Consider the following 15,526-nt stretch of genomic DNA (forward strand, 5'->3'; position numbering starts at 1 on the left):
GAATTAAAACAGGAATTGCGTCGCTAAGAAACACTATTGGTTCTATGCATCTCCTTCTACATTGAGTAACATTTCTATGGAAACGACTGGATATTCTTTTGGGCCACGACTTTCTCCTGTCCGATTCACTATTCCTCCTTTAACGCATCCCTCGCTTCCTCACATTGACGAATTAACACAGAAATTGTGTCGCTATGATATACTATGGGTTCTATGCATCTCCTTCTAAATTGAGTAACGTTTCTATGGAAACGACTGGATATTCTTTTGGGCCACGAGTTTCTCCTGTCCGATGCACTATTCCTTCGTTAACGCATCCCTCGCTCCCTCACATTGACGAATTAAAACAGGAATTGCGTCGCTATGAAACACTATTGGTTCTATGCATCTCCTTCTACATTGAGTAACATTTCTATGGAAACGACTGGATATTCTTTTGGGCCACGACTTTCTCCTGTCCGATTCACTATTCCTCCATTAACGCATCCCTCGCTTCCTCACATTGACGAATTAACACAGAAATTGTGTCGCTATGATATACTATGGGTTCTATGCATCTCCTTCTAAATTGAGTAACGTTTCTATGGAAACGACTGGATATTCTTTTGGGCCACGAGTTTCTCCTCTCTGATGCACTATTCCTTCTTTAACGCATCCCTCGCTCCCTCACATTGACGAATTAACACAGAAATTGCGTCGCTATGAAATACTATTGTTTCTATGCATCTCCTTTTACATTGAGTAACGTTTATATGGAAACGACTGGATATTCTTTTGGGCCACGAGTTTCTCCTGTCCGATGCACTATTCCTTCTTTAACGGATCCCTCGCTCATTCACATTGACGAATTAACACAGAAATTGCGTCGCTATGAAATACTATGGGTTCTATGCATCTCCTTCTAAACTGAGTAACGTTTCTATGGAAACGACTGGATATTCTTTTGGGCGACGAGTTTCTCCTGTCCGATGCACTATTCCTTCGTTAACGCATCCCTCGCTCCCTCACATTGACGAATTAAAACAGGAATTGCGTCGCTATGAAACACTATGGGTTCTATGCATCTCCTTCTACACTGAGTAACATTTCTATGGAAACGACTGGATATTCTTTTGGGCCACGACTTTCTCCTGTCCGATTCACTATTCCTCCTTTAACGCATCCCTCGCTTCCTCACATTGACGAATTAATACAGAAATTGTGTCGCTATGATATACTATGGGTTCGATGCATCTCCTTCTAAATTGAGTAACGTTTCTATGGAAACGACTGGATATTCTTTTGGGCCACGAGTTTCTCCTCTCCGATGCACAATTCCTTCTTTAACGCATCCCTCGCTCCCTCACATTGACGAATTAACACAGAAATTGCGTCGCTATGAAATACTATTGTTTCTATGCATCTCCTTTTACATTGAGTAACGTTTATATGGAAACGACTGGATATTCTTTTGGGCCACGAGTTTCTCCTGTCCGATGCACTATTCCTTCTTTAACGCATCCCTCGCTCATTCACATTGACGAATTAACACAGAAATTGCGTCGCTATGATATACTATGGGTTCTATGCATCTCCTTCTAAACTGAGTAACGTTTCTATGGATACGACTGGATATTCTTTTGGGCGACGAGTTTCTCCTGTCCGATGCACTATTCCTTCGTTAACGCATCCCTCGCTCCCTCACATTGACGAATTAAAACAGGAATTGCGTCGCTATGAAACACTATTGGTTCTATGCATCTCCTTCTACATTGAGTAACATTTCTATGGAAACGACTGGATATTCTTTTGGGCCACGACTTTCTCCTGTCCGATTCACTATTCCTCCTTTAACGCATCCCTCGCTTCCTCACATTGACGAATTAACACAGAAATTGTGTCGCTATGATATACTATGGGTTCTATCCATCTCCTTCTAAACTGAGTAACGTTTCTATGGATACGACTGGATATTCTTTTGGGCGACGAGTTTCTCCTGTCCGATGCACTATTCCTTCGTTAACGCATCCCTCGCTCCCTCACATTGACGAATTAAAACAGGAATTGCGTCGCTATGAAACACTATTGGTTCTATGCATCTCCTTCTACATTGAGTAACATTTCTATGGAAACGACTGGATATTCTTTTGGGCCACGACTTTCTCCTGTCTGATTCACTATTCCTCCTTTAACGCATCCCTCGCTTCCTCACATTGACGAATTAACACAGAAATTGTGTCGCTATGATATACTATGGGTTCTATGCATCTCCTTCTAAATTGAGTAACGTTTCTATGGAAACGACTGGATATTCTTTTGGGCCACGAGTTTCTCCTCTCCGATGCACTATTCCTTCTTTAACGCATCCCTCGCTCCCTCACATTGACGAATTAATACAGAAATTGCGTCGCTATGAAATACTATTGTTTCTATGCATCTCCTTTTACATTGAGTAACGTTTATATGGAAACGACTGGATATTCTTTTGGGCCACGAGTTTCTCCTGTCCGATGCACTATTCCTTCTTTAACGCATCCCTCGCTCATTCACATTGACGAATTAACACATAAATTGCGTCGCTATGAAATACTATGGGTTCTATGCATCTCCTTCTAAACTGAGTAACGTTTCTATGGAAACGACTGGATATTCTTTTGGGCGACGAGTTTCTCCTGTCCGATGCACTATTCCTTCGTTAACGCATCCCTCGCTCCCTCACATTGACGAATTAAAACAGGAATTGCGTCGCTATGAAACACTATTGGTTCTATGCATCTCCTTCTACATTGAGTAACATTTCTATGGAAACGACTGGATATTCTTTTGGGCCACGACTTTCTCCTGCCCGATTCACTATTCCTCTTTTAACACATCCCTCGCTTCCTCACATTGACGAATTAACACAGAAATTGTGTCGCTATGATATACTATGGGTTCTATGCATCTCCTTCTAAATTGAGTAACGTTTCTATGGAAACGACTGGATATTCTTTTGGGCCACGACTTTCTCCTGTCCGATTCACTATTCCTCCTTTAACGCATCCCTCGCTTCCTCACATTGACGAATTAACACAGAAATTGTGTCGCTATGATATACTATGGGTTCTATGCATCTCCTTCTAAATTGAGTAACGTTTCTATGGAAACGATTGGATATTCTTTTGGGCCACGAGTTTCTCCTCTCCGATGCACTATTCCTTCTTTAACGCATCCCTCGCTCCCTCACATTGACGAATTAAAACAGAAATTGCGTCGCTATGAAATACTATTGTTTCTATGCATCTCCTTTTACATTGAGTAACGTTTATATGGAAACGACTGGATATTCTTTTGGGCCACGAGTTTCTCCTGTCCGATGCACTATTCCTTCTTTAACGCATCCCTCGCTCATTCACATTGACGAATTAACACAGAAATTGCGTCGCTATGAAATACTATGGGTTCTATGCATCTCCTTCTAAACTGAGTAACGTTTCTATGGAAACGACTGGATATTCTTTTGGGCGACGAGTTTCTCCTGTCCGATGCACTATTCCTTCGTTAACGCATCCCTCGCTCCCTCACATTGACGAATTAAAACAGGAAATGCGTCGCTATGAAACACTATTGGTTCTATGCATCTCCTTCTACATTGAGTAACATTTCTATGGAAACGACTGGATATTCTTTTGGGCCACGAGTTTCTCCTGTCCGATGCACTATTCCTCCTTTAACGCATCCCTCGCTTCCTCACATTGACGAATTAACACAGAAATTGTGTCGCTATGATATACTATGGGTTCTATGCATCTCCTTCTAAATTGAGTAACGTTTCTCTGGAAACGACTGGATATTCTTTTGGGCCACGAGTTTCTCCTCTCCGATGCACTATTCCTTCTTTAACGCATCCCTCGCTCCCTCACATTGACGAATTAAAACAGAAATTGCGTCGCTATGAAATACTATTGTTTCTATGCATCTCCTTTTACATTGAGTAACGTTTATATGGAAACGACTGGATATTCTTTTGGGCCACGAGTTTCTCCTGTCCGATGCACTATTCCTTCTTTAACGCATCCCTCGCTCATTCACATTGACGAATTAACACAGAAATTGCGTCGCTATGAAATACTATGGGTTCTATGCATCTCCTTCTAAACTGAGTAACGTTTCTATGGAAACGACTGGATATTCTTTTGGGCGACGAGTTTCTCCTGTCCGATGCACTATTCCTCCTTTAACGCATCCCTCGCTTCCTCACATTGACGAATTAACACAGAAATTGTGTCGCTATGATATACTATGGGTTCTATGCATCTCCTTCTAAATTGAGTAACGTTTCTATGGAAACGACTGGATATTCTTTTGGGCCACGAGTTTCTCCTCTCCGATGCACTATTCCTTCTTTAACGCATCCCTCGCTCCCTCACATTGACGAATTAAAACAGAAATTGCGTCGCTATGAAATACTATTGTTTCTATGCATCTCCTTTTACATTGAGTAACGTTTATATGGAAACGACTGGATATTCTTTTGGGCCACGAGTTTCTCCTGTCCGATGCACTATTCCTTCTTTAACGCATCCCTCGCTCATTCACATTGACGAATTAACACAGAAATTGCGTCGCTATGAAATACTATGGGTTCTATGCATCTCCTTTTACATTGAGTAACATTTCTATGGAAACGACTGGATATTCTTTTGGGCCACGACTTTCTCCTGTCCGATTCACTATTCCTCCTTTAACGCATCCCTCGCTTCCTCACATTGACGAATTAACACAGAAATTGTGTCGCTATGATATACTATGGGTTCTATGCATCTCCTTCTAAATTGAGTAACGTTTCTATGGAAACGACTGGATATTCTTTTGGGCCACGAGTTTCTCCTCTCCGATGCACTATTCCTTCTTTAACGCATCCCTCGCTCCCTCACATTGACGAATTAAAACAGAAATTGCGTCGCTATGAAATACTATTGTTTCTATGCATCTCCTTTTACATTGAGTAACGTTTATATGGAAACGACTGGATATTCTTTTGGGCCACGAGTTTCTCCTGTCCGATGCACTATTCCTTCTTTAACGCATCCCTCGCTCATTCACATTGACGAATTAACACAGAAATTGCGTCGCTATGAAATACTATGGGTTCTATGCATCTCCTTGTAAACTGAGTAACGTTTCTATGGAAACGACTGGATATTCTTTTGGGCGACGAGTTTCTCCTGTCCGATGCACTATTCCTTCGTTAACGCATCCCTCGCTCCCTCACATTGACGAATTAAAACAGGAATTGCGTCGCTATGAAACACTATTGGTTCTATGCATCTCCTTCTACATTGAGTAACATTTCTATGGAAACGACTGGATATTCTTTTGGGCCACGAGTTTCTCCTGTCCGATGCACTATTCCTCCTTTAACGCATCCCTCGCTTCCTCACATTGACGAATTAACACAGAAATTGTGTGGTTATGATATACTATGGGTTCTATGCATCTCCTTCTAAATTGAGTAACGTTTCTATGGAAACGACTGGATATTCTTTTGGGCCACGAGTTTCTCCTCTCCGATGCACTATTCCTTCTTTAACGCATCCCTCGCTCCCTCACATTGACGAATTAAAACAGAAATTGCGTCGCTATGAAATACTATTGTTTCTATGCATCTCCTTTTACATTGAGTAACGTTTATATGGAAACGACTGGATATTCTTTTGGGCCACGAGTTTCTCCTGTCCGATGCACTATTCCTTCTTTAACGCATCCCTCGCTCATTCACATTGACGAATTAACACAGAAATTGCGTCGCTATGAAATACTATGGGTTCTATGCATCTCCTTCTAAACTGAGTAACGTTTCTATGGAAACGACTGGATATTCTTTTGGGCGACGAGTTTCTCCTGTCCGATGCACTATTCCTTCGTTAACGCATCCCTCGCTCCCTCACATTGACGAATTAAAACAGGAAATGCGTCGCTATGAAACACTATTGGTTCTATGCATCTCCTTCTACATTGAGTAACATTTCTATGGAAACGACTGGATATTCTTTTGGGCCACGAGTTTCTCCTGTCCGATGCACTATTCCTCCTTTAACGCATCCCTCGCTTCCTCACATTGACGAATTAACACAGAAATTGTGTCGCTATGATATACTATGGGTTCTATGCATCTCCTTCTAAATTGAGTAACGTTTCTCTGGAAACGACTGGATATTCTTTTGGGCCACGAGTTTCTCCTCTCCGATGCACTATTCCTTCTTTAACGCATCCCTCGCTCCCTCACATTGACGAATTAAAACAGAAATTGCGTCGCTATGAAATACTATTGTTTCTATGCATCTCCTTTTACATTGAGTAACGTTTATATGGAAACGACTGGATATTCTTTTGGGCCACGAGTTTCTCCTGTCCGATGCACTATTCCTTCTTTAACGCATCCCTCGCTCATTCACATTGACGAATTAACACAGAAATTGCGTCGCTATGAAATACTATGGGTTCTATGCATCTCCTTCTAAACTGAGTAACGTTTCTATGGAAACGACTGGATATTCTTTTGGGCGACGAGTTTCTCCTGTCCGATGCACTATTCCTCCTTTAACGCATCCCTCGCTTCCTCACATTGACGAATTAACACAGAAATTGTGTCGCTATGATATACTATGGGTTCTATGCATCTCCTTCTAAATTGAGTAACGTTTCTATGGAAACGACTGGATATTCTTTTGGGCCACGAGTTTCTCCTCTCCGATGCACTATTCCTTCTTTAACGCATCCCTCGCTCCCTCACATTGACGAATTAAAACAGAAATTGCGTCGCTATGAAATACTATTGTTTCTATGCATCTCCTTTTACATTGAGTAACGTTTATATGGAAACGACTGGATATTCTTTTGGGCCACGAGTTTCTCCTGTCCGATGCACTATTCCTTCTTTAACGCATCCCTCGCTCATTCACATTGACGAATTAACACAGAAATTGCGTCGCTATGAAATACTATGGGTTCTATGCATCTCCTTTTACATTGAGTAACATTTCTATGGAAACGACTGGATATTCTTTTGGGCCACGACTTTCTCCTGTCCGATTCACTATTCCTCCTTTAACGCATCCCTCGCTTCCTCACATTGACGAATTAACACAGAAATTGTGTCGCTATGATATACTATGGGTTCTATGCATCTCCTTCTAAATTGAGTAACGTTTCTATGGAAACGACTGGATATTCTTTTGGGCCACGAGTTTCTCCTCTCCGATGCACTATTCCTTCTTTAACGCATCCCTCGCTCCCTCACATTGACGAATTAAAACAGAAATTGCGTCGCTATGAAATACTATTGTTTCTATGCATCTCCTTTTACATTGAGTAACGTTTATATGGAAACGACTGGATATTCTTTTGGGCCACGAGTTTCTCCTGTCCGATGCACTATTCCTTCTTTAACGCATCCCTCGCTCATTCACATTGACGAATTAACACAGAAATTGCGTCGCTATGAAATACTATGGGTTCTATGCATCTCCTTGTAAACTGAGTAACGTTTCTATGGAAACGACTGGATATTCTTTTGGGCGACGAGTTTCTCCTGTCCGATGCACTATTCCTTCGTTAACGCATCCCTCGCTCCCTCACATTGACGAATTAAAACAGGAATTGCGTCGCTATGAAACACTATTGGTTCTATGCATCTCCTTCTACATTGAGTAACATTTCTATGGAAACGACTGGATATTCTTTTGGGCCACGAGTTTCTCCTGTCCGATGCACTATTCCTCCTTTAACGCATCCCTCGCTTCCTCACATTGACGAATTAACACAGAAATTGTGTGGTTATGATATACTATGGGTTCTATGCATCTCCTTCTAAATTGAGTAACGTTTCTATGGAAACGACTGGATATTCTTTTGGGCCACGAGTTTCTCCTCTCCGATGCACTATTCCTTCTTTAACGCATCCCTCGCTCCCTCACATTGACGAATTAAAACAGAAATTGCGTCGCTATGAAATACTATTGTTTCTATGCATCTCCTTTTACATTGAGTAACGTTTATATGGAAACGACTGGATATTCTTTTGGGCCACGAGTTTCTCCTGTCCGATGCACTATTCCTTCTTTAACGCATCCCTCGCTCATTCACATTGACGAATTAACACAGAAATTGCGTCGCTATGAAATACTATGGGTTCTATGCATCTCCTTCTAAACTGAGTAACATTTCTATGGAAACGACTGGATATTCTTTTGGGCCACGAGTTTCTCCTGTCCGATGCACTATTCCTTCTTTAACGCATCCCTCGCTCATTCACATTGACGAATTAACACAGAAATTGCGTCGCTATGAAATACTATGGGTTCTATGCATCTCCTTTTACATTGAGTAACATTTCTATGGAAACGACTGGATATTCTTTTGGGCCACGACTTTCTCCTGTCCGATTCACTATTCCTCCTTTAACGCATCCCTCGCTTCCTCACATTGACGAATTAACACAGAAATTGTGTCGCCATGAAATACTATGGGTTCTATGCATCTCCTTCTAAATTGAGTAACGTTTCTATGGAAACGACTGGATATTCTTTTGGGCCACGAGTTTCTCCTCTCCGATGCACTATTCCTTCTTTAACGCATCCCTCGCTCCCTCACATTGACGAATTAATACAGAAATTGCGTCGCTATGAAATACTATTGTTTCTATGCATCTCCTTTTACATTGAGTAACGTTTATATGGAAACGACTGGAAATTCTTTTGGGCCACGAGTTTCTCCTGTCCGATGCACTATTCCTTCTTTAACGCATCCCTCGCTCATTCACATTGACGAATTAACACAGAAATTGCGTCGCTATGAAATACTATGGGTTCTATGCATCTCCTTGTAAACTGAGTAACGTTTCTATGGAAACGACTGGATATTCTTTTGGGCGACGAGTTTCTCTTGTCCGATGCACTATTCCTTCGTTAACGCATCCCTCGCTCCCTCACATTGACGAATTAAAACAGGAATTGCGTCGCTATGAAACACTATTGGTTCTATGCATCTCCTTCTACATTGAGTAACATTTCTATGGAAACGACTGGATATTCTTTTGGGCCACGAGTTTCTCCTGTCCGATGCACTATTCCTCCTTTAACGCATCCCTCGTTTCCTCACATTGACGAATCAACACAGAAATTGTGTGGTTATGATATACTATGGGTTCTATGCATCTCCTTCTAAATTGAGTAACGTTTCTATGGAAACGACTGGATATTCTTTTGGGCCACGAGTTTCTCCTCTCCGATGCACTATTCCTTCTTTAACGCATCCCTCGCTCCCTCACATTGACGAATTAAAACAGAAATTGCGTCGCTATGAAATACTATTGTTTCTATGCATCTCCTTTTACATTGAGTAACGTTTATATGGAAACGACTGGATATTCTTTTGGGCCACGAGTTTCTCCTGTCCGATGCACTATTCCTTCTTTAACGCATCCCTCGCTCATTCACATTGACGAATTAACACAGAAATTGCGTCGCTATGAAATACTATGGGTTCTATGCATCTCCTTCTAAACTGAGTAACGTTTCTATGGAAACGACTGGATATTCTTTTGGGCGACGAGTTTCTCCTGTCCGATGCACTATTCCTTCGTTAACGCATCCCTCGCTCCCTCACATTGACGAAATAAAACAGGAATTGCGTCGCTATGAAACACTATTGGTTCTATGCATCTCCTTCTACATTGAGTAACACTTTTATGGAAACGACTGGATATTCTTTTGGGCCACGACTTTCTCCTGTCCGATTCACTATTCCTCCTTTAACGCATCCCTCGCTTCCTCACATTGACGAATTAACACAGAAATTGTGTCGCTATGATATACTATGGGTTCTATGCATCTCCTTCTAAATTGAGTAACATTTCTATGGAAACGACTGGATATTCTTTTGGGCCACGAGTTTCTCCTCTCCGACGCACTATTCCTTCTTTAACGCATCCCTCGCTCCCTCACATTGACGAATTAAAACAGAAATTGCGTCGCTATGAAATACTATTGTTTCTATGCATCTCCTTTTACATTGAGTAACGTTTATATGGAAACGACTGGATATTCTTTTGGGCCACGAGTTTCTCCTGTCCGATGCACTATTCCTCCTTTAACGCATCCCTCGCTTCCTCACATTGACGAATTAAAACAGAAATTGTGTCGCTATGATATACTATGGGTTCTATGCATCTCCTTCTAAATTGAGTAACGTTTCTATGGAAACGACTGGATATTCTTTTGGGCCACGAGTTTCTCCTCTCCGATGCACTATTCCTTCTTTAACGCATCCCTCGCTCCCTCACATTGACGAATTAAAACAGAAATTGCGTCGCTATGAAATACTATTGTTTCTATGCATCTCCTTTTACATTGAGTAACGTTTATATGGCAACGACTGGATATTCTTTTGGGCCACGAGTTTCTCCTGTCCGATGCACTATTCCTTCTTTAACGCATCCCTCGCTCATTCACATTGACGAATTAACACAGAAATTGCGTCGCTATGAAATACTATGTGTTCTATGCAACTCCTTCTAAACTGAGTAACGTTTCTATGGAAACGACTGGATATTCTTTTGGGCGACGAGTTTCTCCTGTCCGATGCACTATTCCTTCGTTAACGCATCCCTCGCTCCCTCACATTGACGAATTAAAACAGGAATTGCGTAGCTATGAAACACTATTGGTTCTATGCATCTCCTTCTACATTGAGTAACATTTCTATGGAAACGACTGGATATTCTTTTGGGCCACGACTTTCTCCTGTCCGTTTCACTATTCCTCCTTTAACGCATCCCTCGCTTCCTCACATTGACGAATAAACACAGAAATTGTGTCGCTATGATATACTATGGGTTCTATGCATCTCCTTCTAAATTGAGTAACGTTTCTATGGAAACGACTGGATATTATTTTGGGCCACGAGTTTCTCCTCTCCGATGCACTATTCCTTCTTTAACGCATCCCTCGCTCCCTCACATTGACGAATTAAAACAGAAATTGCGTCGCTATGAAATACTATTGTTTCTATGCATCTCCTTTTACATTGAGTAACGTTTATATGGAAACGACTGGATATTCTTTTGGGCCACGAGTTTCTCCTGTCCGATTCACTATTCCTCCTTTAACGCATCCCTCGCTTCCTCACATTGACGAATTAACACAGAAATTGTGTCGCTATGATATACTATGGGTTCTATGCATCTCCTTCTAAATTGAGTAACGTTTCTATGGAAACGACTGGATATTCTTTTGGGCCACGAGTTTCTCCTCTCCGATGCACTATTCCTTCTTTAACGCATCCCTCGCTCCCTCACATTGACGAATTAAAACAGAAATTGCGTCGCTATGAAATACTATTGTTTCTATGCATCTCCTTTTACATTGAGTAACGTTTATATGGAAACGACTGGATATTCTTTTGGGCCACGACTTTCTCCTGTCCGATTCACTATTCCTCCTTTAACGCATCCCTCGCTTCCTCACATTGACGAATTAACACAGAAATTTTGTCGCTATGATATACTATGGGTTCTATGCATCTCCTTCTAAATTGAGTAACGTTTCTATGGAAACGACTGGATATTCTTTTGGGCCACGAGTTTCTCCTCTCCGATGCACTATTCCTTCTTTAACGCATCCCTCGCTCCCTCACATTGACGAATTAAAACAGAAATTGCGTCGCTATGAAATACTATTGTTTCTATGCATCTCCTTTTACATTGAGTAACGTTTATATGGAAACGATTGGATATTCTTTTGGGCCACGACTTTCTCCTGTCCGATTCACTATTCCTCCTTTAACGCATCCCTCGCTTCCTCACATTGACGAATTAACACAGAAATTGTGTCGCTATGATATACTATGGGTTCTATGCATCTCCTTCTAAATTGAGTAACGTTTCTATGGAAACGACTGGATATTCTTTTGGGCCACGAGTTTCTCCTCTCCGATGCACTATTCCTTCTTTAACGCATCCCTCGCTCCCTCACATTGACGAATTAAAACAGAAATTGCGTCGCTATGAAATACTATTGTTTCTATGCATCTCCTTTTACATTGAGTAACGTTTATATGGAAACGACTGGATATTCTTTTGGGCCACGAGTTTCTCCTGTCCGATGCACTATTCCTTCTTTAACGCATTCCTCGCTCATTCACATTGACGAATTAAAACAGGAATTGCGTCGCTATGAAATACTATTGTTTCTATGGAAACGACTGGATATTCTTTTGGGCGACGAGTTTCTCCTGTCCGATGCACTATTCCTCCTTTAACGCATCCCTCGCTTCCTCACATTGACGAATTAACACAGAAATTGTGTCGCTATGATATACTATGGGTTCTATGCATCTCCTTCTAAATTGAGTAACGTTTCTATGGAAACGACTGGATATTCTTTTGGGCCACGAGTTTCTCCTCTCCGATGCACTATTCCTTCTTTAACGCATCCCTCGCTCCCTCACATTGACGAATTAAAACAGAAATTGCGTCGCTATGAAATACTATTGTTTCTATGCATCTCCTTTTACATTGAGTAACGTTTATATGGAAACGACTGGATATTCTTTTGGGCCACCAGTTTCTCCTGTCCGATGCACTATTCCTTCTTTAACGCATCCCTCGCTCATTCACATTGACGAATTAACACAGAAATTGCGTCGCTATGAAATACTATGGGTTCTATGCATCTCCTTGTAAACTGAGTAACGTTTCTATGGAAACGACTGGATATTCTTTTGGGCGACGAGTTTCTCCTGTCCGATGCACTATTCCTTCGTTAACGCATCCCTCGCTCCCTCACATTGACGAATTAAAACAGGAATTGCGTCGCTATGAAACACTATTGGTTCTATGCATCTCCTTCTACATTGAGTAACTTTTCTATGGAAACGACTGGATATTCTTTTGGGCCACGAGTTTCTCCTGTCCGATGCACTATTCCTCCTTTAACGCATCCCTCGCTTCCTCACATTGACGAATTAACACAGAAATTGTGTGGTTATGATATACTATGGGTTCTATGCATCTCCTTCTAAATTGAGTAACGTTTCTATGGAAACGACTGGATATTCTTTTGGGCCACGAGTTTCTCCTCTCCGATGCACTATTCCTTCTTTAACGCATCCCTCGCTCCCTCACATTGACGAATTAAAACAGAAATTGCGTCGCTATGAAATACTATTGTTTCTATGCATCTCCTTTTACATTGAGTAACGTTTATATGGAAACGACTGGATATTCTTTTGGGCCACGAGTTTCTCCTGTCCGATGCACTATTCCTTCTTTAACGCATCCCTCGCTCATTCACATTGACGAATTAACACAGAAATTGCGTCGCTATGAAATACTATGGGTTCTATGCATCTCCTTCTAAACTGAGTAACATTTCTATGGAAACGACTGGATATTCTTTTGGGCCACGAGTTTCTCCTGTCCGATGCACTATTCCTTCTTTAACGCATCCCTCGCTCATTCACATTGACGAATTAACACAGAAATTGCGTCGCTATGAAATACTATGGGTTCTATGCATCTCCTTTTACATTGAGTAACATTTCTATGCAAACGACTGGATATTCTTTTGGGCCACGACTTTCTCCTGTCCGATTCACTATTCCTCCTTTAACGCATTCCTCGCTTCCTCACATTGACGAATTAACACAGAAATTGTGTCGCCATGATATACTATGGGTTCTATGCATCTCCTTCTAAATTGAGTAACGTGTCTATGGAAACGACTGGATATTCTTTTGGGCCACGAGTTTCTCCTCTCCGATGCACTATTCCTTCTTTAACGCATCCCTCGCTCCCTCACATTGACGAATTAAAACAGAAATTGCGTCGCTATGAAATACTATTGTTTCTATGCATCTCCTTTTACATTGAGTAACGTTTATATGGAAACGACTGGATATTCTTTTGGGCCACGAGTTTCTCCTGTGCGATGCACTATTCCTTCTTTAACGCATCCCTCGCTCATTCACATTGACGAATTAACACAGAAATTGCGTCGCTATGAAATACTATGGGTTCTATGCATCTCCTTGTAAACTGAGTAACGTTTCTATGGAAACGACTGGATATTCTTTTGGGCGACGAGTTTCTCCTGTCCGATGCACTATTCCTTCGTTAACGCATCCCTCGCTCCCTCACATTGACGAATTAAAACAGGAATTGCGTCGCTATGAAACACTATTGGTTCTATGCATCTCCTTCTACATTGAGTAACATTTCTATGGAAACGACTGGATATTCTTTTGGGCCACGAGTTTCTCCTGTCCGATGCACTATTCCTCCTTTAACGCATCCCTCGCTTCCTCACATTGACGAATTAACACAGAAATTGTGTGGTTATGATATACTATGGGTTCTATGCATCTCCTTCTAAATTGAGTAACGTTTCTATGGAAACGACTGGATATTCTTTTGGGCCACGAGTTTCTCCTCTCCGATGCACTATTCCTTCTTTAACGCATCCCTCGCTCCCTCACATTGACGAATTAAAACAGAAATTGCGTCGCTATGAAATACTATTGTTTCTATGCATCTCCTTTTACATTGAGTAACGTTTATATGGAAACGACTGGATATTCTTTTGGGCCACGAGTTTCTCCTGTCCGATGCACTATTCCTTCTTTAACGCATCCCTCGCTCATTCACATTGACGAATTAACACAGAAATTGCGTCGCTATGAAATACTATGGGTTCTATGCATCTCCTTCTAAACTGAGTAACGTTTCTATGGAAACGACTGGATATTCTTTTGGGCGACGAGTTTCTCCTGTCCGATGCACTATTCCTTCGTTAACGCATCCCTCGCTCCCTCACATTGACGAAATAAAACAGGAATTGCGTCGCTATGAAACACTATTGGTTCTATGCATCTCCTTCTACATTGAGTAACATTTTTATGGAAACGACTGGATATTCTTTTGGGCCACGACTTTCTCCTGTCCGATTCACTATTCCTCCTTTAACGCATCCCTCGCTTCCTCACATTGACGAATTAACACAGAAATTGTGTCGCTATGATATACTATGGGTTCTATGCATCTCCTTCTAAATTGAGTAACATTTCTATGGAAACGACTGGATATTCTTTTGGGCCACGAGTTTCTCCTCTCCGACGCACTATTCCTTCTTTAACGCATCCCTCGCTCCCTCACATTGACGAATTAAAACAGAAATTGCGTCGCTATGAAATACTATTGTTTCTATGCATCTCCTTTTACATTGAGTAACGTTTATATGGAAACGACTGGATATTCTTTTGGGCCACGAGTTTCTCCTGTCCGATGCACTATTCCTCCTTTAACGCATCCCTCGCTTCCTCACATTGACGAATTAAAACAGAAATTGTGTCGCTATGATATACTATGGGTTCTATGCATCTCCTTCTAAATTGAGTAACGTTTCTATGGAAACGACTGGATATTCTTTTGGGCCACGAGTTTCTCCTCTCCGATGCACTATTCCTTCTTTAACGCATCCCTCGCTCCCTCACATTGACGAATTAAAAC

This window comes from Schistocerca piceifrons, chromosome 4 (genome assembly GCF_021461385.2).
Source record: "Schistocerca piceifrons isolate TAMUIC-IGC-003096 chromosome 4, iqSchPice1.1, whole genome shotgun sequence".
Taxonomy (NCBI): domain Eukaryota; kingdom Metazoa; phylum Arthropoda; class Insecta; order Orthoptera; family Acrididae; genus Schistocerca; species Schistocerca piceifrons.